Source organism: Oryx dammah, unplaced genomic scaffold, assembly GCF_014754425.2.
Source record: "Oryx dammah isolate SB20612 unplaced genomic scaffold, SCBI_Odam_1.1 HiC_scaffold_5, whole genome shotgun sequence".
NCBI lineage: Eukaryota > Metazoa > Chordata > Mammalia > Artiodactyla > Bovidae > Oryx > Oryx dammah.
In genome coordinates, this window is record NW_024070189.1 from 96727125 (window position 1) to 96754323 (window position 27199).

Below are 27199 nucleotides of genomic sequence, written 5' to 3' on the forward strand. Positions count from 1 at the left end.
TAAGATCCCACATGCCACAGAGCAACTAAGCCTGAAAGCCACAACTAGAGAGGTCCTGTGCCACAACGAAAGATCACACGTGAAGCAATGAGGATCCGGCATGCCACAGCCAAGATCTGACACAGCCAAATAAACACGTAAAATAAATTTAAAAAATAAATAAAAGCACATACAGTAGATATTACTATATATAAAATAGAGAAACAACAAGGACTTACTGTATAGCACAGGAAACTATATTCAATATCTGTAATAACCTATAATGAAAAAGAATTTGAAAAATAGTATTTATCTGTATATCTGCATTATTTTGCTGTACACCTGAACGTAACATGGTAAATCAACTATGCTTCAATAAAAAGTTTGTTTTGAGAAAAAAATTAAAGGCACGTGCAGCAATACAAGTATGATGTATGGGAGAGTGGGTACAGACGCTGTGCTAAGCCCACGGAGATGGACGAATGGCTCCCTCTGCCAATGTGAATAAGAGCTCCCCTCCCAGCTCGAGTTTGTTCTAATCCTAATGGTCTGACAGGGTTAATTCTTTCTTCCTCCCAACCCCCACACTCAGCACTCCTGGTTTACTCCCCACCTCACCAACAGTTCCTGCCTCAGGCCCTGAGCTGGTCTCTATTTATAGCCAACCTTAGATAGGCTCCTTCAGTCTTTTTTCTTGTTAAAAAATATTCATTCATTTGGTTGTTCTGGGTCTTAATTGTGGTATGTGGGATCTAGTTCCCTGACCTGGGTGGAACCCTGGCCCCCTGCACTGGAGGCTGGACTCTTAGCCACTGAACCACCAGGGAAGCCTCAGGCTTATTCAGTCTTCAGGCCCTAACTGCCAACTCTGTGTGTGTGTATCTGTGTGTGTCTGTGTGTGTTAGTCGCTCAGTCAGGTTTGACTGTAATCCCATGGACTGTAGCCCACCAGGCTCCTCTGTCCAGGGAATTCTCCAGGCAAGAATACTGGAGTGGGTTACCATTCCCTTCTCCAGGGGATTTTCCTGACTCATCTAGGGGTTGAACCTGGGTCTCCTACACTGCAGGCAGATTCTTTACCGTCTGAGTCTGAGCCACCAGGGAAGCCCACCTCTATACTTAATCCCAAATGTCACTTTCCATCCTGGACTTCCCCTCCCTAGCCTTCAGACTTGTCTGGCCAAACCCTCTCTCTCTGTCTCCCCTTGAGGGTCTAAGGTATTCCAAACCTAGCAGGAACTAAAGAGGATTCTTGCTGTTACTGCCAGCAGTTCAACTGAGGAAGAATCTTTCTTGACTTCCTTTTTCTCCTTCCATCAGGTGCTGTCAACTAGACTTCCCATCCCACTCATTCCAAGCTTTTCCCGACCTCATGGCTCCCACCCTGCTTGAGCTGGGATCCCACCTCTCGCTTGGGATCGGGCAGTGGCTTCCACCCTGCCCTTGACCCCCACAATCTATTTTATGCAGCAGCTGCACTGATCTTATAAAATAGAAACTGGATCTTATGACTCCCCCAGCTTTCCTCTGCTTCAAGTACACTGACATCCTTTCTGCTTGGAGAACAGGACAGGTGTATTCCAGCCCCAGGGCCTTTGCACTTGCTCTTCCTTATGCCTACAATGCTCTTCTCCCAGATATGCACAAGTCCATCCCCACTTTCTTTAGGTTTCTGCTGAAATGTCACCTCCTTGGGGAAGCCTTCTTTGGCTACTTGATCCAAAATAACAATAACACCCCACTGTGCTACTCTGCTCCTGCATCCTGCTTAGCCTTCCTCAAAGCACTGCTCATCTCCTTATGTTTATGTTAGGTTTAGCGTCCATGCCCCCATTCAAATGTCACTTCCACAAATGCCTAGCCCAGGCCTGAATGAGTCAATATGGTTGTATGGGGTGCTAAAGGCTTAATACTTATTATCCCGTTACTCACTGGCTTCCCATGGCCCTTATAATTGAATTTCCCAAATTTCAGGGTCAGGATTTTTGTCACATCTGCTTAACAAATGTATTGTTATTTAAGTAATATGTATTTTTCTAACTTTTAACTCACTTGTTAATCACTCACTAGAGTCAGACATGAGTTAAGAACTGTCGACTTTAAAAAAAAGAAAGCAAAACACGAGAGTTTCAAGTTAAGTTTTATTTGGGGCAAAATGAGAACTGCAGCCCAGGAGACAGCATCTCAGATAGCTCTGAGAAACAATTCCAAAGATGTAGGGGAAAGGGACAGTATGGATATGATTTTGGTAAAGGGGGAGTACATGCAATCAAGCAAACAATTTTTTGTAGATTTTTCCTGGTCTTCTGAAGTTTCCACTAGTCATCACCATGAAGCATTTTAGTGCTTTTCTCGATATGGGGAGATTCAAGAGTTGGGCTCAGAAAATCAGCTCCTGAGAATATCGAACTGTCTGAAGACCTGTCCTGCCAACCCCCACCACAACCCCTAGCGCAGAATGCCTCATTTCTGCTCTCCACCCTGAACTCTTTCAAGGGGTGTTGGAGGTCAGCAGCTGCAGCAGTTCACAATTTAATCCTTATAGAGGTAGATGGCAAGCACCCATGGAAAGTGCCAATTTGTAATTGACCCAAGTCAACAACATGATGCCTGGAAGGTAACAGTTTAAAAAGTCACAATGAAAATGAAACAATATCACAAGACCCTGCTGAAACAGTTAGCTAGTTTGAGGTTCCAGACAGCTTTCTTTGTTACAAAGGAAGATTAAGAAGGTTAAAGACATTGTTGCCAAAGGAAGACTATCCTTAGACTACTGCTTGGCAGGTGGCAGTGGTAAGAATCTGCCTGTCAATGCAGGCGATGTAAGAGATGTGAGGTTTGATATCTGGATCAGGAAGATCCACTGGAGAAGGAAATGGCAACCCACTCCAGTATTCTTGCCTGGAAAATTCCATGGACAGGAGTGCCTCACGGGCTACAGTCCATGGGGCTGCAACGAGTCTGACACAACTGAGCATGCACGCAGGTCCTGAGATGAGCTGAAAAGGGAGAGACCCTGAGGGATTCCTTAAGTTATTTAAACAACACTGAATCACTTTGCCCCCCTGTCCCAGAATTAGGGAAATTCTGCTTCTTGAAGAAGGACAAAACTCCTAGACTGAAAGGTGCTGCTCAATTTCTGCCCATCCCTGGCTAATCTTGCGTCATTCTCTGGCTACACTGACTTTTTTTTGTTTCTTGTGTTTCCACAATCTTCCCAGCCACAGGACCTTTGTATATGCTGTTATCTCCTAAGATTCTTTTCTCTTCCCTGTGGTGGTTGAGTCACTCAGTTGTGTCTGACTCTTTGCAACCCCATGGACTGTAGCCTGCCCGCCGGGCACCTCTGTCCATGGGATTCTCCAGGCAATACTGGAGTGGCTCGCCATCTCCTTCTCCAGAAGAACTTCCCCACCCAGCCATCGAACCCAGGTCTCCTGCATTGCAGGCAGATTCTTTACCCACTAAGCCACCAGGCCAGCTTCTCCTCCTTGTTCACCTAGTTAACGCATTTTAGCCCAAGGGCAAATCATCACCGAATTTCTCCTTCTGCCCTCCATTTTGGTCTAAGACCCCTATGTTAATTTCCATTCTGATCACGAGCTACTTTGTAGTCGTATTGGTGATGGTGGTCGTAGTATTTATCACAGTTTCAATGTTACATTTGCCTTTGGTTTTGTCTCCTAGCTTGCGGTCTCCATGAGGGCAGAGATGAACCCAGTAGGCGCTTGCTAACTGGTTTTTGTGAGTGAATGATGCATTTCCTACTTTGCTTTAAGGCCGGTCCGTTTAATGCCCACTTTTCACACAATGGAAAACTAACGTCCAGAGAGGATTGCCCTGAGGGAGAGCAAGTAGGGGATAGCTCTAGTGGTGCCCCTCCCCCCACTTAGAGATTCGCTATCACCCCACCCACCCCTACTTCCTCCACTGTGTGGGACCCAAGGAACACAAGCCTCAGCTCTGGACTCCGCTGAGCTGGGAAAGGGCCTGTCCACAGGTCAAGACCAGCCCAGAAGCGGCTCCCAGACTGGTTTAGCCGGTTCCTGGAGCACGGGCGAGGTCCAGCCGCCCCAGGCGGTTAAGACGCAGACCTTGACCAGATTGCCAGCGGTTCGGGGCGGGCGCTTGATCTACACTTGGAACTTGTGAGTCCTAGGCGGGGCCCTCGGGGTGAGTGGTTTAGCCAAGGCAGAGGGCGGGGTTATCCGGGTGTCGATCACGTACATGGGCGGGGCATGCAAATTAAGCGCTTTCCATTTCTCTCTGGGCCCCGCCCCTCCGCGCTGCACCCAGCTACTTCCTAGAACTCCCGGTGTCGGTCGGTGGCTCAGGCGATTCCGCCCCTCCCCCAAGCTCGTCCCTCCCTGATTCCGCCCACAAGGTCGGCGCTTAGCCATCCCCTTATCCCAGCGCCCCGCGGATATAGGGGCGGGGTTTAGGAGCCGAGCGGGAAGGCGGAGGCCGTGCTGAGGGCTCCTGGGGCTGGGGGTCGGCTCGGAATCAGGTAAATGGCACCGAAAGCTGAAGAGGGATGGGGGTTGCCAGAGTTTGAGGCTCAAGCTGCTCGCCCTTGGCGTAGGGGCTACTGAAACCCCCCCGCCATGTTTGCCTAGAGGAGCCCAGACTCCCACACCGGTGACCAGGGGAAGCCAGGACACACACGCCACCAGTAATGTCTAGTGGAGTTCAGATCCACACACCTGTGTTCAGGGGGGGCCCAGGCCTTTCCCATCCGTATCCGGGGTTACTCTCACTAGATCATTTCATATCTGATTGCTTTGAGGCTCAGCCTAGAGGGGTGTTCGGCCCACCTGTGTTGGGGGAACTTAAGGTCTCCCGAAATTTGTGTTCAGGAGAGTTCAGCCTAGGGACTAAGGCCCTCCACTTGCACGTCCAGGCCCAATACCAGCTCTCGGCCTGCCCCTTTCTTGCAGTCCCTCCCAGCAGAAATTCCCCTGGGCCTCCATTCCGCCTCCCCTCTCTGCCCTTTTCTTTCTCCCTTCCAGCCTCCTGGCCCCACTGGCTTCTGGTCAGCATCCCCTCCCCAGCACATTGTTGACTCACAGTTAAGAAGCTATCTCAGCCTTCACAGTCTGGCCACCCTCCCTTCTATACCTAGGCAGCTCCCGGGGGGGCCCCCTGAGGTCCTGTCTTCTCCGCCCACCACCTGACTGGCACCATTTAATTTCTCCCTCAGCCTGTCCACCCACATCTGGTTGTCAGCTGCTCGCCCTCACCCTGCATGCCCCCCAGGGTCTCCTACGGAATTGCTCACAGCTCTCTGCCTCCTTCTGTGCCCCCAAATCCAGACTGCCCTGCCAAAGCAGAACCTTCCCCCCTCCCTGGCCCCCCATCCAAATCTGCTAATCAGAAAAAGTCCTAGACTAGTGCCTGGAAGAGAGATCTGAAATCAGAGAAGGGGTGGGGTGTGAAACTTTCTAACACAGAGATGCTGGGGGTGGGGGAAATAGGTGGAGGGAGACAGGAGCTTAAGTTGTACCTAAAAGCTTGAGATCAAAGCCATCTGCCTTCCAGATGGGGCCTGTGGGGGAGGGTTGCCCCCCCGGGGGCGGGTAAGCCTGAGCCCCCCCCCCCCCTTCCTCGGAAACCCCCCAAGACTCTGCGGTGACAGCTGTGCCCCAGCCCGCGCCCGGCGGGTTTCCTTTTCCGGTGCTTGCTCTCCCGACAGGCTGGCCTGCAGTCTGGAGACACTGCGCCTGGCCCTTTTGAAGGGGCTCCCTGGAGGGTCTTCCTGGACAGGAGGGAGGGGACCAGCTGGAGAACAATGGTCTTCTGTGGCTCCCGGACGCCAGGCGCTTCCTGTTAAACCCTTCCCTGGGGACCCGGCTGCAGGGGGGTAGCGGGGCACGGGGATTGACAAAGTCAGCAAATGCGCTGCATTTTCTCTTGTTCCTCGTCTTGTTTGTGAAAGTTTCAGGAAGTGGTGAGGCGAATGCAGACCTTGCCCTCCTCGGCGGAGTCACTTTGGGCCTTTCTTTTCCCCACTGTGGCTGGGGGTTGTGCCCCCAGGGGATGGGGCATGGTTAGAAATCCCGAGATCTCTGGGGCTGGACTTAGCCCGGCGGGGGACCCAGGTGATCCCGAAGTGCAGCTGTATTTGCCAGCCATGGTTCTAACTGCCTCGCTAGGTGAGCTGGAGGTTGCGGCCCCTGAGCCATTCCCGAGGTGGGCTGGGCCTCGGTTTCCCTCAGTTTAGGATTTCTCCCAAGCATTGGACCAGAGCACCGGGTGGTCCTGAGGGGCCAGAGTGGCAGTGAGCTGAGCCGAGGATCTTGGAAACACACTGCTCTTCCTAGAAGCCCTGGGAAGATATGTTGGGGAATTAGCCATTGTGTTCATTGAGGCTTCATGCAAAGTCCACTGTGTTTACAGAGCTAACCTGAGATGCATCCTCAGATGATTCTGTGAGCCTCTGAAGAGCCCCTGGAGACTCTGCATCCAACCCCAGGGGCTTCCGGTTAGAGACCAGATAACATGCCCTATTCTATGAAAAGACAGTGTATGTTGATACTTAACTGCCAGCCAGGTGCTTTGCTGGGTATACATATTCACTTAGCTAAATTGTGCCACCTGAATATTCGTTGGAAGGACTGATGCTGAAGTTTCAATACTTTGGCCACCTGATGTGAAGAGCCGACTCACTGGAAAAGACTGATGCTGGGAAAGATTGGCGGGAGGAGAAGGGTCCGACAGAGGATGAGATGGTTGGATGGCATCACTGATTCAATGGACAAGAGTTTGGACAAACTCCAGGAGACAGTGAAGAACAGGGAAGTCTGGTGTGCTACAGTCCTTAGGTCACAGAGTTGGATGCGCTTGAACAACCACAAAACCCTACCCCAAACTTGGGTCAGAATTAAAGTCGGCACTTTCACTAACCCCATTTTATGGATGAGGGAGTTGAGCCACCAAGCAAACATGTCTAGCAATACAAAGCCCATTATTCTTTCTCTCCTAGATGTGGGGGTGGAGGACGGAGTGGATGGTTAGGTGGACTTTTCTTGTATATACCCAGCTACTTATCTCTGGTTCACAGATAAGGAAGAGAGCTCAGGGCGGTGAGATCCTCAGTCCAGGTCTCGCCCACCACCAGGCAGTGTTTCCTCTCCTGGCCTCCTGTGCTTGCCGCCCACTGGCTTCACCCACCAGCTTCCTTCTTCAGCTTTTTCACACCCACTTGCTGGGTAATTCTGTACCATCTTTTCCCCTGCTTCTTTTGGTGAAAACATCCCTGGGGGCCAATTTGTGCATGTTTGGCCCAGGGGGTGCTCCCTGCAGTGGAAGCATGTAGCTCTAATCACTGGGCCACCAAGGAATTCCCTGGGTTTGAGTTTGGGTGTTTGTTGTTGTTTCACGTTTTTGTTGATTATTACTAACTAAGCAAATCCAAACCACTGCTAGACTAGAAAGGCTGCTTCGGGCTGGGGGTGGGGCCCCTTGCTGGTGTCTGGGACAGGAAATGGCTCACCGCTTCACCGTTTAGACCCTAGGGTGAGGGCGGACAGGGAGGGCCATCAGAGGCTGCCAGCCCTGTTAGGTGCGTGTTGGAGGCCACAGGCCACAGGAGACTGGCCCTCGGCCCCAGTATCTCGATCCCCCAGCCCCCCACCAACCAGCTTCTATCTGAACTCCCTTCCCCTCCCTTACCCCCTCCCCTTCCCCTCCTACCTCCCCCTACCCGCCCTGCTGTGGCCCGCCCTTCCGGAATGAACCTTGTTCTGGCTTCAGGCCACTGGGAAGGCCAAAACGAGCCTGCAATTACTCACTGCCGGGACCCTGCCGGCTGCCGCTCCTCTCGGAAGCTGAACGTGGGGCAGGGGGTGGAGCTCTCCCCCCCACCGACCCACCCCCAGGCTGTGTGCAGCTTCCACCTTCAGATAATCCCCTGCTGCCTTCTGGCTCCTCTTTATGAAGTGTTAGTCTCTCAGTCGTGTCTGGCTCTTTACTACGATCCCATGGACTGTAGCCCACCAGGCTCTGCTGTCCATGAAACTTTCCAGGCAAGAATACTGGAGTGGGTTGCCATTTTCTCCTCCAGGGGATCTTCCTGACCCCAGGATCAAACCTGGATCTGCATTGCAGGCAGATTCTTTTACCTTCTGAGCTACCAGGGAAGCCCCGTGGACATCACCTTATAAACAGATATTTGGATTTTAGAAGTACTCTCCTGTTGTTTGGGACTAGGTGTTACCTTCTGAGAAGGGAGGGGATGAAACCAGTTCTTTTTCTTTTTGGGGGGGTTTGCAGGATCCTAGTTCCCTGACCAGGGAAGGAATCTATGCCTCCTGCAGTGGAAGCATGGAGCCCTAACCACTGGACTGCCAGGAAAGTCCCTCTGAGGTTGTGAGATGGGGCTCGCCCCCAAATCTCCAAAGCCTTCCTTTTCACCAGGGGAGGAGTACTTCCCCTCCCTTGCTCTGCTGTGCATCTCAGGGCTGCTGCTTGGGAGATGGGGCCACGGAGGAGGGAGTGTGCAAGAGGGGGCCCCTGGGGACTCTGCAGGCAGCAGGCACTAATGCGTTTGTCTTCAGCCTGAGCATTCTTCCGTGTCCCCGGCCACTCTCCCTTATCCCGGTTCTCACGACTCTCCGGACTTCTGTGGGTGGGGCATACTTGTTGCCCGATCTCCCAGTGGTTATACTGTGACTAAAGCCAGCCCTGTCCCTGGAGGCTGGGAGGCTGGAGCCAGGGTGCACCCACAGGGCCACATGTCCCAAGCTTGACCTGGGTTTCTGGTCAGACCGGGTGGACTGACAGGCAGGATGGGTCTTTTCAATACCCTGAGTTGAGATTGAGTCTGGGCCCAGCAGGTTACACACACACACACTCACACACACTCACACTCACACACTCACACACTCATACACACACACACACACACACAGCTCTGGGAAAGTTTCTGCCCACCCTCTGAATGGCCCAGTTTCCCTCTGATTGTCTTCAGTTACCCTAGTATCCCTGTTCTTGGTGCATTTTCCTCCTTGCAGCTACCAATACATTCTAGAAAGCTGGGGAAAGATCCTCAGTGAGACCCACCCTCCTGCCAGCCACCCATCAGATGAGCCGGGTTCTCAGGCATTCTCTCTGCTCTGTGCTCAAGGCCAGCATGGTTCTTCCCCCAAACCTTCTCTCCTGTTGGAGCAGAGCCCATCCTGCCCCGTTGCCATGGCATCCGTTGTACCCAGAAGCCAGGTGGTCTTTTGTTCCCTGATGTCCCTTCTAGGCTCAGGCACTTCTGAGCTCAGCGAGAGTCTCTCGGTCCCCTGTGTCCCCCACATTCACTGAGGCTGTGTGCCCCAGCGGCGCGTCTGTCTCCCATGACTCTGAGACGGGCAGTGATAGCACTTATACAAATTTCAGGTTTAAACTCGGATCTACGAGAGACTTGCAGACTGAGGTTTGTTTTTTTTTTTAATAGTCATTTGCCTTTTTTTAAAAAAAGTATTTGGCTGTGTTGGGTCTTGGCTGCAGCGTGGGAGACCATCAGTGCAGCGTGGGAGACCGTCAGTGCAGCATGGGAGACCGCCAGTGCAGCGTGGGAGACCGCCAGTGCAGCGTGGGAGACCGTCACTGCAGCGTGTGGGATTGCTTGCTGCAGTTCTTAGGTGTCTCCAGTGGTGGCCTGCGGTCTTCTCTTCAGTTGTGCACAGGCTTAGTTGCCCCGATGTATGTGGGGTCTTAGTGCCCTGACCAGGGATCAAACCTGAGTCCCCTGCATTGCAAGGTGAATTGTTAACCACTGAACCACCAGGGAAAGCCCAGATCTGTAGGTCTTAAGAATGACAATCATCACAACAGCTGTTGCTTCCTAGTTTAGGCACTTCACCTCTGGAGTCGTCATGACAAAGATTTGTTGCCTTATCCTCATTTCATATTGTGGAAACTAAGGCATAGTGAGTTTGGATAGCTTGCCTGCTAATATGTAGTCTTTACTAGATAGCAAAAAAGTGCCAGTTTCTTGACTCTTGACTTTTGAGGCTGGATTGTTCCCTGTTGGGAACAATTGGGGCGCTGCCTGGTGGATCTTAGAATGCTGAGTTGCAGTCCTGGCTTCCATCCACTAGTGTTACCTGAAAACTGGGTTCACTTCTTGGTTGGGCATCAAGCCAGACACCACCAAGGAATTTCCCTGGTGGTCCAGTGGTTAAGAATCCACCTTCCAATGCAGGAGACTCAGGTTCCGTCTCTGAGGGGGGAATAAGATCCCACATACTGCAGGACAACTAAGTCTGAATCACAACCAATAACAACCCCCACCCCCCACCCCAACTCTGGAGCCCATGGACCACAACTAGAGAGAAGTTGCAACTAGAGAAGTGTACACAGCTACAAAAGACCTCACATGTGCAACAAGGGTTACAACCTGACGCAACCAAATAAATAAATATTTAGAAAAAAGACACAACCAAGTCAAAGATCAGGGAGAGGAGCGACTTAATACTTGGCAGCAAGTAAGAACACCAGGCTTTTTACCTGTGGTGTTGGAGAAGACTCTTGAGAGTCTCTTGGACTGCAAGGAGATCCAACCAGTCCATCCTAAAGGAGGTCAGTCCTGGGTGTTCATTGGAAGGACTGATGTTGAAGCTGAAACTCCAATACTTTGGCCACCTCATGCGAACAGCTGACTCATTTGAAAAGACTCTGATGCTGGGAAAGATTGAGGGCAGGAGGAGAAGGGGACGACAGAGGATGAGATGGTTGGATGGCATCACTGACTCAATGGACATGAGTTTGGGTAAACTTCGGGAGTTGGTGATGGATAGGGAGGCCTGGCATGCTGAGGTTCATGGGGTCGCAAAGAGTCAAACACGACTGAGCGACTGAACTGAACTGAAGAACACCAGCGAGCTTTCCCAAGCCATGTCTCCAAGACCAGCAAAATTCGGGAAGTTTTAAGCTAAGGATACATGCATATTCAGGAGCTGGCTTGAGCAGAGGAGAACACAGCATAGAATTCGGCCAAAGCTTCCCAGGTGGCTCAGCTTTAAAGAACCTGCCTGCTAAGGCAGGAGACTTGGGTTCGATCCCAGGATGGGGAAGATCCCTGGAGAAGGAAATGGCATCCCACTCCAGTATTCTTGCCTGAAAACCCCATGGTCAGAGGAGCCTGTTGAGCTACATACAATCCATGGGGTGACAAAGAATTGGACAGGAATGAGGGACTAGTCCAAGCTTTAGTTGGTTCAAGTCAGGAGGGTCAACAAAATCATTCTATCCTCCACCTTGGGGGAGGGGGGCTTAGTTCCTGCAGAACTCAAAGACCTGTATCAGTTTGTTCAGGAGGAACTAGGACTGTTTCATGGCTGAACAATTGTTTCCTGACTGCTTTTCCTAGGTTCTTACATTCCCTCACTTCCCTTGAGATCGTTGATTACGGAGACCTGTTCAAGGACAAGTCTTATGGCCAGGCTAAAATCCCCAAATGGCTTAAGCTAAAAATGACTTCACGTTTGTCAAGGAAGTCTGGTTCTCTTTCTTCAGGCTCCCCCCGCCCCCCTGCCCCAATCCTATCTGCCTATACTGGGTACTAGAGCACCACCTCCTACAGTCGTGGCAACAAATAATGTCCCCAGATGTGGCTTCCTGTTGGTGTGGGGTGGAGGGCAGGCTCACCACCCACTTTTGACTGCCTTGCCTCTTTACATAGGTGCCTGCCTGCAAAGTATCACTGTGTGTGTGTCTTTTCCCCCAAACAGGTATAGAGTTCTGAGGATGGAGGTGATTGGTAGGTTCTGGCGTCTTGGGGAGAGATTCAGTGGGACTGTCATCCTAGGCCATGGGGTGCCGGTTCCCCAGGTCCTGGTGGATGGAGACAGGCCAGCTTTTCTTCCTTCCTGGTTCCCAGAGGTGGGCGATGGCCCAGACACAGCCCAGGAGCCAGAAGGCGTGGGGAGCCCTGACCTGGCGTCTGGATTTACTGGTTGTTGCCTGGGTGTGTGTTCTGAGACCCAAGGGCCCTCGTGGGTGTGGAGAAGAAACCAGAAGCTAAAGTAGGCCTCCCCGCCCGCCTGCCTGCTGCCCTCACATCCCACCCAGCCCTGGCTCCTGGCCAGCAGCTGCCAGAGTGGTGACTCAGAGCGGCAGAGCCCAGGAGAGAAACAGGGTGCAGGGTGGGGTGTCCCCCTCATCCAGCCTTCCCAGCACCTCCATTAAGACCAGGACCCTTGAAGCTGCATTTCACACTCCCCTGCACACCACCACTATCTTCCCTCCCTGCTCCCCACCGGTGGGATTTTTTTTCTTTTCCTTGGCACTAGGCTATGGCAGGAAAACAGAAATATGTGTGGGGCCTGGGATATCTCTACGGTTGGAGTATACTGAGGCCAGGATGAGAGAGTGTGTGTGGTGGGGCACGGTCTCGGGCACTGGCCTGGTGGCAGTGAGCAGGGAGCCAGTGTAGAGAGCGAGCCCCTCCTATAGAGCTCCCAGGTTTCCCAGGGACAGAAGCAGGGAGGACCAGGGAAGTCCTAGACGTGGAGGCATGTCCTGCACAGCACCATGCTGGATCACCTACAGTGGAAAACACAGAGGCCCAGACAGGTTAAGTGGTTTTCCTGAGGCTGCTCAGGAAAGAAGAGAAGGCACCACCAGGATTTGCCTGCTGGTCTGGCTGGCTGCAAAGCAGGAGTGTGCTCTTGCCATATTCATGCACACGTGTGTTCATCGACGCAGCTTTCTGTACGGCCTAGTCTGTTCCCAGTCAGACGGGAGATGTGCAGGAAAGCAAGAGGTGAACTGGACCTGAGTCCCCAAACCACAACCCAGCCCAGAGTGGGGAGTGGCAGGGCTGGGGACGGAGAGGGGATGGGGAGAACGTCCGCTCCTCTTCTCTGCACAGCCCTCAGGCTCCGAATGGTTTTGATCATTTTTTCTGTTTTTCTTTCTTTTTTATTTTTGGTTGTAGGGCATAGCCTGGGGCGTTGTTCCATTGTAGTTCCCTCACCAGGAATCAAATCACTGAGCTCCCTGCAATGAAAGCCCTGAGTCTTAACCACGGGAGCACCGAGGAAATCTAGTTTTGATATTTTTTAAGCAGTTGAAAACAAAAGATTGTTCCTTGAAACATAAAATCATATGAATGATTATTTCAGCCCTTGTAAATTACATTTATACAGTCGTGCCCATTCCTGTCTGGCTGCTTTGCCGCTGTTCAGTCCTCAGTTGTGTCCCCATGCACTGCGACCCCATGGACTGCAGCATGCCAGGCTTCCCTGTCCTTCGCTATCTCCTGGACTTTGTTCAGACTCATGTGCCATTTTTTAAAAATTGAGTTAAAATACACATGACAAAAATTTACCATCTTAGCTATTTTTTAATCATACAGATCAGTGGTATTAAAGACATTTATATTGCTCTGCAACCATTATATCATCTATCCCCACAACTCTTTTTTTTCCCCCCATTTCCCCCCTACTTTTTGGCTGTTCTGTACAGTATGCAGATCTTAGTTCCCTGACCAGGGTTTGAACTACCCCCTCCAGTGGCACCCCGGAGTCCTAACCACTGGACCACCGGGGAAGTCCCACCCCCACAACTCTTGTAAATCTGAAGCTCTATACCTATTAACTCTGCTGTTCACCTCCCCTAAGCCCCTGGAAACCATCGTTCTACTTTCTGTCTCTATGATTTTGACTAATCTAAGTACTTGATATAAGTGCTTATAAGAATTATACAGTACTTGTCTTTTTGTGATTGGTTTATTTCACTTAGCAGAATGTCCTCAAGGTTTATCCAAGTTGTAACGTGTGTCAGAATTTCCTTTCTTTTTATGTATCTATTATTGCTATTTAAAAAATATTTTTTTGCCACACTTTGCAGCATGCAGGATCTTATTAATAGTTCCCCGACCAGGCATGGAACCCACTCCCTCTGCAGGAGAAGCGTGGAGTCTTAAACCACTGGACTGCCAGGTGAGTCCCTAGACATAGCTTCTTTTTAATTAATTTTTAAATTCTTGGCTGTGCAGGGTCTTCCTTGCTTTGCGCAGGCTTTCTTTAGTTGCGGTGAGTGGGGACGACTCTTCATTATGGTGCTTGGGGTTCTCATTGCTGTGGCTTCTCTTGTTGTGGAGAACAGGCTGTGGGGCACACAGGCGCAGCGGTTGTGGCACACGGGCTTAGCTGCTGGGATCTAACGTGGTATCTTCCTGGACCGTGGGTCGAACTCGTATTTGCTGCGTTGGCAGGTGAATTCTTAGGCAGCCCACCACTGGGGAACTCCTTCCTTCCTTTTAAAGGCTGAATAATATTCCACTGTGGGGATATAACACATTTGGGTAATTCCAAGCACTTGGATTGCTTCCATGTGTTCGCTATTGTGAACAATACTGCCGTGAACATGGGTGCACAAATATTTCTTCGAGATCCTGCTTTCAGTTCTTTTGGCTGGAATTGCTGGGTTGTGTGGTAATTCCATTTTTAAGTTTTTGAGAAACCTCCGTACAGTTTTCCACAGTGGCTGTACTCTTCACGCTCCTGTCAACAACGCACAGGAGCTCCAGTTTCTCCACGTCCCCATCAACGCTTGCTGTTTTCTGTTTTGTTTCATGACAGCAGTCATCCTCATATCTGCAGTTGCTTTTGTTCTAGTGAGACCGGAGGGAAGGGGGGCAGGGTACAGCCTTTAAAAGTGTGACATAGGACTTCCCTGCTGGCCCAGTCTTTAAGAATCTGCCTGCCAATGCAAGGGACACAGGTTTGATCCCTGGTCTGGGAAGATCCCGTGTGTCTTGGGGCAACTAAGTCCACAGGCCACAACTCCCAAGCCTGTGTGCCGTGGAGCCCACACTCTGCAGTGTGTGTGTGGAGGGGCACTGCAACAAGAAGCCCGTGAATAAGAAGCCCATGCAGTGCAACTAGAGAAAGCCTGTGTGCAGCAGCCAGAGCAAAAATTAATTAATTAAATACAATTATAAAATAAATAAAAGAATGATGTTGTCATTGAGGCTACAACATAAACTTTTTCGGAGTGATTAGATGTCGGATGGTGGAAGATGAGATTTCCAGTGGCGCTTGAGCCTCACTATGTGTTCACTGTAATAGAATTGTTGTTCTTATTCAGTCATGTCCGACCCTTTGCGGCCCCATGGGCTGCAGCACACCAGGCTTCCCTGTCCTTCACCATCTCCCATGAGTTTGCTCAGACTCATGTCCTTTGAGTTGGTGATGCCATCCACCCATCGTCTCCTTCCCCTTCTGCCTTCAATCTTTCCCAGCATCAGGATCTTTTATGAGGAGTCGGCCCTTCACATCAGGTGGCCAAGGCTTCAGCTTCAGCATCAGTCCTCCCAGTGAATATTCAGGGTTGATTTCCTTTAGGATTGTCTGGTTTGATCTCCTTATGACAATGGGGGTGGCTCCCAGTGCAAGGGGCCTGGTTTGATCCCTGGTCAGGGAACTAGATCCCACCTGGCGAAACAAAAATCCCACATGCCTCAGTGAAGATTGAAGATCTCGTGTGCTGCAACTAAGACCTAGTGCAGCAAAATAAATAAAAATAATATTAAAAAAAGACAGTCAAGGACCTTTCTCATTGTTCAGTGGTTAAGATTGCACCTTCTGGTGCAGGGGTTGTGGTTCAATCCCTGGTCAGGAAGCTGACCCCACATGCTTCTCAGCAAAAAAACCCAAAACAAAATAGAGGCAATATTGTAACAAATTCAAGAAATACTTTAAAAAATGATCCATATATTTTTTAAAAATGGGTTCTAGTCCCAATCTGAGGTGTGTGTTTTCACTACACAGGCAGAGTGAAATTGTTATGACCACCCAACCCAGAAGAATTGATGCTTTTGAACTGTGGTGTTGGAGAAGACTTTTGAGAGTCCCTTGGGCTGCAAGGAGATCAAACCAGTCCATCCTAAAGGAAATCAGTCCTGAATATTTATTGGAAGGACTGATGCTGAAGTTGAAGCTCCAGTACTTTGACCACGTGATGCAAAGAGCTGACTCATTGGTAAAGATCTTGATGCTGGGAAACATTGAGGGCAGAGGGAGAAGGGGGCAGCAGATGAGATAGCTGGATGGCATCACTGACTCAATAGACATGAGTCTGAGCAAACTCCAGGAGATGGTGAAGAATAGGGAAGCCTGGCGTGCTACAATTCATGGGGTCGCAAAGAGTCAGACACGACTGAGCAACTGAACAAAAACAACCCCAACCCAGACTTATTCCTAACTGCTCCCTGAGCTGTACAGATGGTTGTCCTTCCATTGAGGAGATGGGGACAGGCAATATTTGATGCTTAAATACACTGATAAGCTCTGAAAAAGATAAACACCTTTAAGAAAATACACTGGGGTTAGGAGAGAAGGAGAGAGGGCTGGGGGAGAGCAGAGTGATGGCTAATTGAGAAAGATAGTTAGGGACGTGTTTGAATATTCTTCCCCGTGGAGGTGTGGAAGGGAGGTCTGTGTTTGTTGCTGGAAAGCCCCTCATCTGGCCTCTGCCAACCTGTTCCTCCTGGGCAGCTGGGGACCCTGGGAGTGCGTAGAAGTTTTCTGTCTTCTGACTGTGGCCATGATGAAGAGACCTGGTATCCCAGGTGTCAAGGCAGTGTCTCAGAGCAATTGTGTTTTTTTAATTTATTTGGCTGCAGTGGGTCTTGGATGTGGCACGTGGGATCTAGTACCCTGACAAGGAATTGAACTGGGCCCCCTGTATTGGGAGTGTGGGATCTTAGCCAATGGACCACTGGAGAATTCCCAATAATAATAATTTTAAAAAACCCTGGATACTCACAACTGTGGTCTGGATGTTTGTGTCTCCACCCCTTCACTCTAATTCCTATATTGAAATTCTAACCACCATGGTGATAATATTAGAAGGTACAGCCTTTGGAAGGGAATGAGGTCATGAGGGTGCATCTCTCACGAATGGGATTAGTGCCCTTATAAAGATACGGAAGACTCCCTGATATACACTATTATAAGGGGCAAATGTGGGCAAGAGATAGTTTGGAGTCATCCACAGCCTTGGTTGCTAAATGCAGCCTATTGCCTGTTCCTGTACAGCCAGTGAGTTAAGAATGGCCTTTTCATTTTCAAATGGCTGGAAAAAACAATTCACAACTTGAAAGTGATCTGCAATTCAAATTTCAGTGGCCAAGGATCTGGGGGGGATTGAACAGACATTGCTGAAGGGTATAAACTTGGACTGAGTAGTAAATAAATCCTAGAATTCCACAGATGCACAGAAGAGTAAATATAGAATAAAATGTTATATCATAATCATCAGACTTGCTAAGAGACTAGCAACTATTTCCACCACTAAAAAGAAATGATCATTATATAACATCATAGAGGTGCTAATGGACTTCCCTGGTGGCTCGGAAGTTAAAGAATCTGTCTGCAGTGCAGGAAACCCAGGTTTGATCCCTGTATTGGGAAGATCCCCTGAAAAAGGGAATGGCTAGCCACTCCATTATGCTTGCCTGGAGAATTCCAAGGACAGAGGAGCCTAGTGGGCTACAGTCCGTGGGATCCCAAAGAGTTGGACATGACTGAGCGACCAACACTTTCGCAGAGGTGCTAATTATGGAAACAGTGGCAACCATTTTACAATATATGTCAGTTATACTATATAAATGTATCAGATGTTGAACACCTTAAATGTATACAATGTTACATGTCAAATATATGTCAATTGAAAAGTCAGTGTCCATGGGACTTCCTTGGTGGTCCATTTGCTAAGACTCTGTGCTCCCAAGGCAGGGGGCCTGAGTTCAATCCCTGGTCAGGGATCTAGATCCCACATGTCCCAACTAAAATTTATACGCTGCAACTAAGAGTTTGGATGCAGCGACTAAAAATACCATATACCACAACTAAAAGATCCTTCATGCTGCAATGGAGATGGAAGAGCCCAGATGCTGCAGCTAAGACCTGGCACAGTCAAATAAAGAAAAAAGAAAATAAATAATTATCTGAAAAGTCCGAGTCCATAAATAAAGTTGTTTTTAAAATTTAATTTATGTTTTGGCTTTGGTAGGCCTTCATCGCTGTGCATGGGCTTTCTCTAGGTGCAGCAAGCGGGGGCATTGTGGTGACTTCTCTCATAATAGAGTGCAGGTTCTAGGTACCTCAGCTTCGTAATTGTGGAGCTTGGGCTTAGTTGTTCAGTGGCTTGTGGCAGGGATCGAACTGGCAGATTCTTAATCACTGGGCCACCACAGAAATCCCATAAATAAAGTCTTATTGACACACAATTGTGCTCATTCGTTTACCTATTATCCCAGGCTGCTTTTATGCTACAAAGCAGAGTTGAGTCATTGCAACAGAGACAACCTGGCCCTTGAAGCAGAAAATATTTCCAGTCTGGCCCTTTCCAGATGTTTGCAGACCCCTGCTCTAAAGGAGCCTGAGGCCTGAATGTCAGCTGATGCTGACTTGGGGCTTTCGGGGGTGTTTCCTGGTTGGAACAGCAAAGAGGTTGGAAGGAGTCGGTGTTGGAGGGGCACAGGGACACGCAGAAGGTTCTGATGATTAACACTAGGGAGGGGATGATGGGGATATCCCCTGGGGAGGGGACATTCGAGTCTTCAAGGTGGTATGGGGTTGAGTGCTGAGATAGGCAGGCTGATGTAGGCACAGCAGGATCACAAACAGGAAGCCTAGATCTGCCTCGAGTAATCCCCCCCCTGGCCACCCGCCAGAGCTGACAGATGAGATAGAAACATCCCATGAACCACCACTACCCTTTCATCTAACCAGTCATGGGACCCTACCTCCTGTTTCTCCCTTCCCTCTGCTTTTCCCTGCCCCTCCCTGGTGCCATTGTCTGTCACTGTGTGGGTCTGGAGATGTGCCCCAACTTCATGCTTCAGTGTCCCTGACCCTTCATCTCTTTTCTCAGTGTAGCCAGCACACTTAACTTTCCTATCTTTCTTTTTTCTTCTTTCCGTTTTAAAAAAAAATTGAGACAAAATATACGAACATAAAGTTAACCATGTTAAAGTGTACAATGCCCTGGCATTTAGGACAAACACAAGGGTGGGCAACCGTCACCACCTACCCATCTGCAGAAAGTTTCCATCACCCCAAGAAACCCTGTACCTGTGAGCTGTCACTACCATCCCCCTTCCTTTAGTCCCTGGCAACAGTAGTCTGTTTTCTGTCTCTATGGATTTCCCTCTTCTGGACATTTCATATCAGTGGGATCATACACTAGGTGGTCTTTTGTTAGCTTGGTGGGGTTTTGTTTGTTTATTTTGTTTTTGGCCATGTTGCATGTCTTGTGGGATCTTAGTTCTATGATGAAGGATCGAACCCAGGTCCTCGGCAGTGAAAGTGTGCAGAGTCCTAACAACTGGAACACCAGGGAATTCCTGTTAGCTTGTTTTTGAAACTCATTCACTTTGTAGCAGTTTATCTAAAGTTCAGTCCTTTTCTGAATGAATACTCCTCTGTATGGATGTACCACAATTTTTAAAATCCAGTCATTTGTGGAGGGACATGTGGGTTAACTTCCACCTTAACCTATGACATAAATATACCTCACTTAAATTTTGCCTTTTTAAACTTTTATAAGTTGTGGTAAGATATATATAAGATTTATCATTTTTAAACCATTTTTAAGTGAAAGTTCCTGGCTTTACATACATTGTCACTCAACCATCACCATCATCCATCTCCTAAACTTTTTCATCATTCCAAACTGAAACTCTGTCCCTGGGAACTCCCTGGTGGTTAGGACTCTGAGCTTTCAGGGCAGGAAGCATGATCCTGGGTCCAGGAACCAAGATCCCTCAAGACATTCAGCATAGCCAAAACAAAAATGAAACAACTCTGTCCTCATTAAGCAGTGACTCCTCATTCGTCTCACCCCAATCCCTGGTAATCACTGTCCTTTCTGCCTCTAAGTCAGTGAGCTTTCACAAATTGAAGTCTGAGCATGCCAGCTCTCCTGAACCCTCAGTAGGCCCCTACTGTTTTCAAGATAGAGACCAAATAGTCCCAAGGGGGATGCACATGGCATCTTGATCTCAATTTCCTCCTTCTCCAAGCTTCTTTAGGGCCTTTCCAGTGGCTCAGTGGTAAAGAATCCACCTTCCAAGCATGAGACTCAGGTTCAATCCCTGTGTCCAGAAGATCCCTTGGAGGAGGAAATGGCAACCCACTTCAGTATTCTTGCCTGGGAAATCCCATGGACAGAGGAGCCTGGTGGGGTGTAGCCTATGGAGATGCAAAGAGTCTGACTTGACTTATGGGCTAAACAACGACATCAACTCAGAGCTTGTTTCCCTGTATAAAAGTCGCCACTCTTCCCTCTTCTTCTATGGGACTCTTGTGTACATGTTCCCTCCCCCTTCTGAGGAAGTCCACCTCTCTACGGTGCTCCCCGCTGTTCCCTCAAAGGACACATCCCAGTTGTAATTCATTCTTTCCCTGCCTTTTCTTTTTGGTCTGTTAGTGTAGGTTTGTTGATGTGCCCTCTGCCTCCTCCGTCTGACTGGGAGTCCGTGAGGGTGTGACAGCGCCCGTCTTACTGCCGTGCGTTCCCAGCTCCTGACCTTGGCCTGGCACCCTGCCCTGTGTATAGTGGATTGTGTGTGTTAGTCGCTCAGTTGTGTCCGACTCTGCGACCCCACAGACTGTAGCCTGCCGGGCTCCTCTGTGCATAGGATTCTCCAGGCAAGAATACTGGAGTGGGTTGCATGCCCTCCTCCAGGGGATCTTCCCCACCCAGGGATTGAACCCAGGTCTCCCGAACTGCAGGCAGACTCTTCACCATGTGAGCCACCTGGAAAGCCTGTCTGTATATAGTGAAAGGACCAGCACAAAGTCCTGGCAAGGGAGGGAGAGATGGGCCGAGGCAGGTGGTGGACATCTTGAGCTCTGAGTGGTGTGGGGAGCTTGGGCTGCAGGTGGGGTGGGCTGCATGAGCAGAGAGCACAGGGATTGGGAGCAGGGCCACCTGGTTGGAGGCTGCAGTTACCCCGGAGCCAGGATCTCCGGAAGTTGAGCAGTGGGCATGAAGGTCTGGACCAGGGGGCAGAAGTGCGGACCGGAATTGTGATCGGAGGGAGGTGGGGCTGAGGGAGCAGGTAGACGATGCTGTTGACAGGTGGCCGTTTCCGAATGCACTGTTCAGAGCCTGGGGAGGCCAGTCTGGGCCCAGCAGCCAGTGCCTCGCAGTGTCCAGGCGTCCCCTCACCCCTACACTGAGAGGTAAGCTCCTGGGGCGGGCTTGACTTGCTTCAGCTGGGAGCATCTGCATAAATTACAATGGCCAGCGCCCAGTTCTGGCCCAGGAGAGAGACCTTTATAGTCAGACTTGGCTTCCCCCCAACTGGCTGGCCTCCTTATCCCTAGTTCCAAATGCTAGCTTGTCACAATGTGTCTGCACACAAGCACGAGCCTGCATCTCTAGGGGGTGATGGCTGGGGAGAGCAGGATGCTTGCTGCACTAGGGCCAGCCTGGGGGTGGTAGCTTTTAGCAAGCTGATGGCCATTCCCCACCCTTCCATCCGCCCCATGGTTCTTTTTATATCTTGCATTTTCAGAAAGCCAAAACATCTGAGCCTGGGTTTTGTGGCAGTGGGCTGTTAGAGGCTGCAAGGGGAGGGAGGAGAAGGCAGAGAGGTGGGGTTATCAGAGCCCAGCCTCTCCAGGCCTGTGGCTGGGCCAGGGGCGGCCGCTGGCTTCCTTCCATCAGCCCCACAGTCTCAGATGGTTCAGAGCTCTATTTAAAGGCCGCTTTCTCTGCCTCCACTATGGGGTTCCCACCAGGATGCATGAGTCAGAGGGAGGGCTGGTGTGGCCCCCAAGGCTTGGCTGGGTCCACCCTGAGAAGCTGGGAGCAAACTCTTCAAGAAGTAATTCTGTAGCAGCCCCTGCTGCTTGGTCCCTACTGTTCTGATATCTCCTTGCTCAGGTCTCCCTCCCGACCCCTGCCCCAGCTCTGTGCCACATGAGAAGCCCAAGGAATGACCCCCTGATTCAGGAGTACCCACAGGCCGCTGAAGGCCAGCGATGCTCCCTGGGCTTGTTCAGTGGCCTCTGTAGCCACGTAGGGCTTCCCAGGTGGTGCTAGTGGTAAAGAACTTGCCTGCCAATGCAGGAGATATAAGAGACTAGAGTTCAGTCCCTGGGTTGGGAAGATCCCCTGGAGGAGGGCACTGCAACCCACTCCAGTATTCTTGCCTGGAGAATCCCATGGACAGAGGAGCCTGGCAGGCTACAGTCACAAAGAGTCAGATGTGACTGAGTGACTTAGCATACATGTAGCTGCATAATTCCTGCAGGATTCTGGAGGCATCCACATCCTCCTGAGGATGTGCGGTAATCTTTTCTTGCTTTTACAGCATCACCATGTGCTGCCGTGGTTGGGACCATATGCGCATGTGGTGCCAGGCAGCTCCCAGGGGCCTGCACACACCGTTCTTACCATGTTCCTATTTTATTGATCAGAAGGCTGAGTCCAGGGTGGGGAATGTATCTTTGGGTTCTAATAACAGAATGCCATAGACTGAAAGGCTTATAAACACCAGACATTTCTTCCTCATATCGTGGAGGCTGGATTGTCCAAGTTCAAGATCTGGTATCCAGTGAGGGCTGTGTGGCTCACTGAGTCACGGTGTCTTTTCACTGAGTCTTCCCATGGCAGAAAAGACAAGCCAGTGCTCTGGTGTTCCTTTTTTTAAAAGGTATGAAAAAAATGATTTATTTAGACACATCTTGAGGCTTGTGGGATCTAAGTTCCTGGACCAGGGATTGAACTTGGGCCCTTGGCAGTGAGATCTCGGAGTCTTATCCACCAGGATTCCTGTTATAAGGGCACTAATACCATTCATATGGGCTTCCCTTGTGACTCAGCAGTAAAGAATCCGCCCGCCAATGCAGGAGATGTGAGTTCGATCCCTGGGTGGAGAAGATCCCCTGGAGGAGGAAATGGCAACCCACTCCAGTATTTTTGCCTAAGAATCCGATGGACAGAGAAACCTGGAGGGCTACAGTCCATGGGGTCACAAAGAGTCAGACACGACTGGTCGACTAAACAACAACAACAACAATACTATTCACGAGGACTCCACCCTCATGACCTGATCACCCCAAAAGTCTCACCTCATAATGCCATCAAACTGAAGGTTAGGGCTTCAGCATGTGAATTTTTGGGGGGCACAAATGTCCAGAGCATAGCAGGATGTATATGTGTATGTGGCAGAACAGGAATTGTCCAACCTGACTGTAGGTCAGCACTGGGGTCACCCTCTTACCCCAGTGCTGAGGCCCACAGATGAGTGGGGTCTTGCATCTGGACACTCGTGGGCAGTGATGGGGGTGACCCCCAGGAACAACAGAGCTCGAGAATGATGCCGGGAGTGTGAGGTCGACCAGTGCTGTCTAGGACAGTTGTCATGAGCCGCACATGGCTATTGAGTGCTTAAAAGGTGCTGATCTGATTGGAGATGTGATCTGAGTGAAAAACATCCTCTGGGTTTCAAAAACTCAGTATAAAAAATGATCATGAAAGATTACTATGAGAATCATATCTATCACATGTTGAAATGATTGTATTTTGGCTATGTTGCAAATAAATAAATATATCTTTCAAAGTAATCTCCCTTTGGGACTTCCCTTGTGTTCCAGTGGCTAAGACTCTATGCTTCCAATTCAGGGGGCCTGGGTTTGATCCCGGGTCAGGGAACTAGATCTCCCCTGCTGCAACTAAAGATCCCACGTGCCGCAACGAAGAGCAAAGATCCCAAATGCTGCAACTGAGACCTAACACAGCCAAACAAATAAATAAAACATTGTGAAAAAACTCCCTTTCCTCAAAAAGCTAAACATAGAGTTTTCATAAGACCCAGAAATTCCACCCCTGGGTATATACCCCAAAGAATTGAAAACAGGTGTAAAAACAAAACCTTGTATGTGCAAGTGTAGCGTAGCACCACTGACCGTCATCAAAAGGTAGAAGCAAGCCGCATGTCCATCAACACAGTGGAACAGCATTCAGCCATTAAAAGGAGTGGAGTGGTGGCGCATGCTACAACGTGGGTGAGCCCTGAAAACATGCTGAGTGAAGGAAGACAGGCTGGGTCACCTACTGTGTGATCCCCTTTACGTGAAATGTCCAGAAGAGACAAATGCACAGAAACTGAAGGTAGATTCATGGTGACCAGGGGCCGAGAGAGGGAGAAATGGAGAATGGCTGTTAATGGGGATGGGGGTTATCTTGGAGTGATGATAAAATATTCTGAAATTATCTTGAGGTAGTAGTTGCCCAGGCTTCCCGGGTGGCGTTAGTGATAAAGAAGCTGCCTGCCTGCAATGCAGGAGACCTGGGTTTGTTCCCTAGGTTGGGAATCAAACCCATCCCTGGAGGAGGGCACAGCAACCCACTCCAGTATTCTTGCCTGGGAAATCCCATGGACAGAGGAGCCTGGAGGGCTGCAGTCCATGGGGTCACAAAGAGTCGGACACGACTGAAGTGACTAAGCACGCATGCACGGTAGTTGCACACCATTGTGAAGGTACTAAATGAATTGTACACCACAAATGGTTAATTTTATGTTATGTGAATTTCAGCACAATTAAAAAAATACAACAAAGTTAAAAAATACTTGTTCCTTTTTTTTTTAACTTTCTTTAATGTGGCAACTAGAAAACTCAAGTGTGACTCACTTCAAGTTGCCCTTGGTCATGGCTGGTCTAGATCACTGTGCCTCCAGGGGAATCAGATAACATCTGTATCCAGGTCCAGGTGCAAAACCCCTGGACCACTGTTGACTCAAAGCAGGGCAGGAAGGAGCTGCAGCCCTGGGGGCTAAGGAGGAGGGGAGGGGAGCTAAGGCCGTCCCTCACTGTCCACCAGGGGAATTGTGATGCATTTTTCAGATAGTGAGGGAACGTGACCTTGCTGGCTGGCCAGAGGATTGGAGACAATACCGCAGTGCAGTACTTTGAACCACCTTGAACTTTTGACCACCTGACATCCCAAAGACCTGCAGACTCTTCCTGTCAACTGGTGGTTTGCACCCCCAGCAGTCCTGGTGGGTAAGGAGGCGTCATCTAGGAACGGTTTCGGATGTGTGTGTGCTCAGTTGCTTCAGTCCTCTCTGGCTCTTTGCAACTCCATGGCCTGTAGGCCTCCAGGCTCCCCTGTCCATGGGATTTTTCAGGCAAGAATACTGGAGTGGGCTGCCATTTCCTTCTCCAGGGGATCTTCCTGACCCAGCGATTGAACCAACATTTCCTGTGTCTTTGGCATTGCAGGTGGACTCTTTCCCACTGAGCCACTGGGGAAGCCCGAGTTTAAGATGAGATAAGAGAAGAACCAGAAAAAGGGACACAGCATGGTGGAGATGGTGGGGGCGATCGGGGAGGGAGCAGCTCAGTTCCAGCCAGGAGTGGCATGTCCTTACCCTGCAGAGGGCAACAAGGCTGACTGGAGGGAACCTAACCGCATCGGATTGAAGGTCCGCCCTTTCCGCCTTCCATGTGAGCTCTGACAAAATATCAAAAACTTTCTGACTCTTAGTTTTTGATCTGAAAATGCCTCCCGCATCTCTTACCCAGCCCCTCCTCTCACGATGCTCCCCAGAGCCTCTCTGCTGGCCTCCTCTCCAGTGCGCTCTTCTTCAGAAAAGTGGAGGCAGAAGCTTAGAGGCTCTTGGGACCTCCAGCTTCAACCCCGCCTCCGCAGGCTTGGATGCCTCCCTGGACCATCTGCTCTGTTCTGAGGAGTTGTTAGAAAGTTCTTTCCGTAGAGCATCCAGGGATTTACTTGCCTGATGTCCCACTGTCCTGCTTCTGACCTTGGAGCAGGTGGTAGGGGTGGTCTCATGCCCTCTCTTCTGGCTCCACCCCCACGATCCCTGTTGCTGTTGTTCAGTCGCCAAGTCTCGTCTGACTCTTTGTGAACCCATGGAAGGCAGCATGCCAGGCTTCCCTGTCCTTCACTGTCTCCCAGAGTTTGCTCAAACTCATGTTCATGGTCTACCCTGGTGGCTCAGTAGGTAAAGAGTCTGCCTGCAATGCAGGAGACCTGGGTTCAATTCCTGGATCGGGAAGACCAACCCCCTGGAGAAGGAAATGGCAACCCACTATAGTATTCTTGCCTGGAACATTCCATGGTCAGAGGAGCCTGGTGAGCTATAGTCCCTGGGGTCACAAATAGTTGGACGTGACTAAGTGACTAACACACACACATGTTCATTGAGTCAGTGATGCTATCTAACCATCCCATCCTCTGTTGCCCCTTTCTCTTGCCCTCGATCTTTCCCAGAATCAGGGTCTTTCCCAAAGAGTCAGTTCTTAAACATCAGGTGGCCAAAGTATTGGAGTTTCAGCTTCAGCATCAGCCCTTCCAATGAATATTCAGGGTTGATTTCCTTTAAGATTGACTGGTTTGATCTCCTTGCTGTCCAAGGGACTCTCAAGAGTCTTCTCCAGCACCACAGTTGGAAAGCGTCAATTCTTCTGCGCTCAGCCTTCTTTATGGTCCAACTCTCACATCCGTACCTAACTACTGGAAAAACCAAAGCTTTGACTGTAAGACCGGTTAGGTACACAGCAGTCACGCGCTCGGCCATTCACCATCTGGCCTCTAGGTGGCGCTGCCTGCCTGGTTCACCTGGACCAATACAGCCTCTGCAACCTCTTAGGTCAACCAGTGCCCTCTGGGCCCTCCCGCGGCCCTGGAGCTGGGCACTAGTCCTTGAACAGACCCCGGGCCTTGGTTTTGGGGAGGCACTGAGTCTCATTTGGTTGTCCACGGGATTGGTTATTATCATGTGGTCCTTGATAGGCCTGGGTGATCTGGAGATCAGAGAAAGCCCTTTTTGCATAATAAGGCATCTGGATGCCTTTAAAAACTGTTTCCTGATTACAAAAGTGAGCACGTGTATTTGTGAAATTATTTCAGTGCAACACTCCCGTCCATTGAGGGTCTTCCCCACCCTCTTCAGAGGTAAACATCACAGATCCATGGCTAGCTGTACATATCTCCAGATTTTCTATTGAGCAAATGGAGTCTTGGAAGATACTGCCTGGATGGTGAAGCCTTTCTCCTGTTTAAGAGCTGGAGCAGGGTGGGTGAAGGTGAAAGTGGTGGGGAGTGGCTGGGTCTGGGTGGAACTGTGGGGGAGGTGGGGAGGAAGGCCCATCTCTGAGCAGCTCGCAGGGTCCTAGGTCCAGGGGCTTAATGGCGAATTGCAGAAGGGCATGGGCCACCATTCTGGGCAGAGACCAGA

General features: G+C 50.1%; 1 long non-coding RNA gene across 5 annotated transcripts; it reads left to right on the forward strand.

The window, feature by feature from the left end:
- Positions 1-4351: 4351 nt before the first annotated feature.
- Positions 4352-27035, forward strand: LOC120864065. 5 transcript variants are annotated; one of them, XR_005721123.1, is made up of 5 exons: positions 4352-4486; positions 13822-13913; positions 15747-15957; positions 24843-25001; positions 26872-27035. It is a non-coding gene; the product is annotated as an uncharacterized LOC120864065 (long non-coding RNA). The 5 variants fall into 5 exon arrangements; XR_005721122.1 differs by having other exon boundaries at positions 4355-4486; positions 24843-24997; XR_005721126.1 differs by lacking the exon at positions 15747-15957 and adding an exon at positions 14080-14188 and having other exon boundaries at positions 4358-4486; positions 24843-24997.
- The last annotated feature ends 164 nt before the right edge of the window (positions 27036-27199 follow it).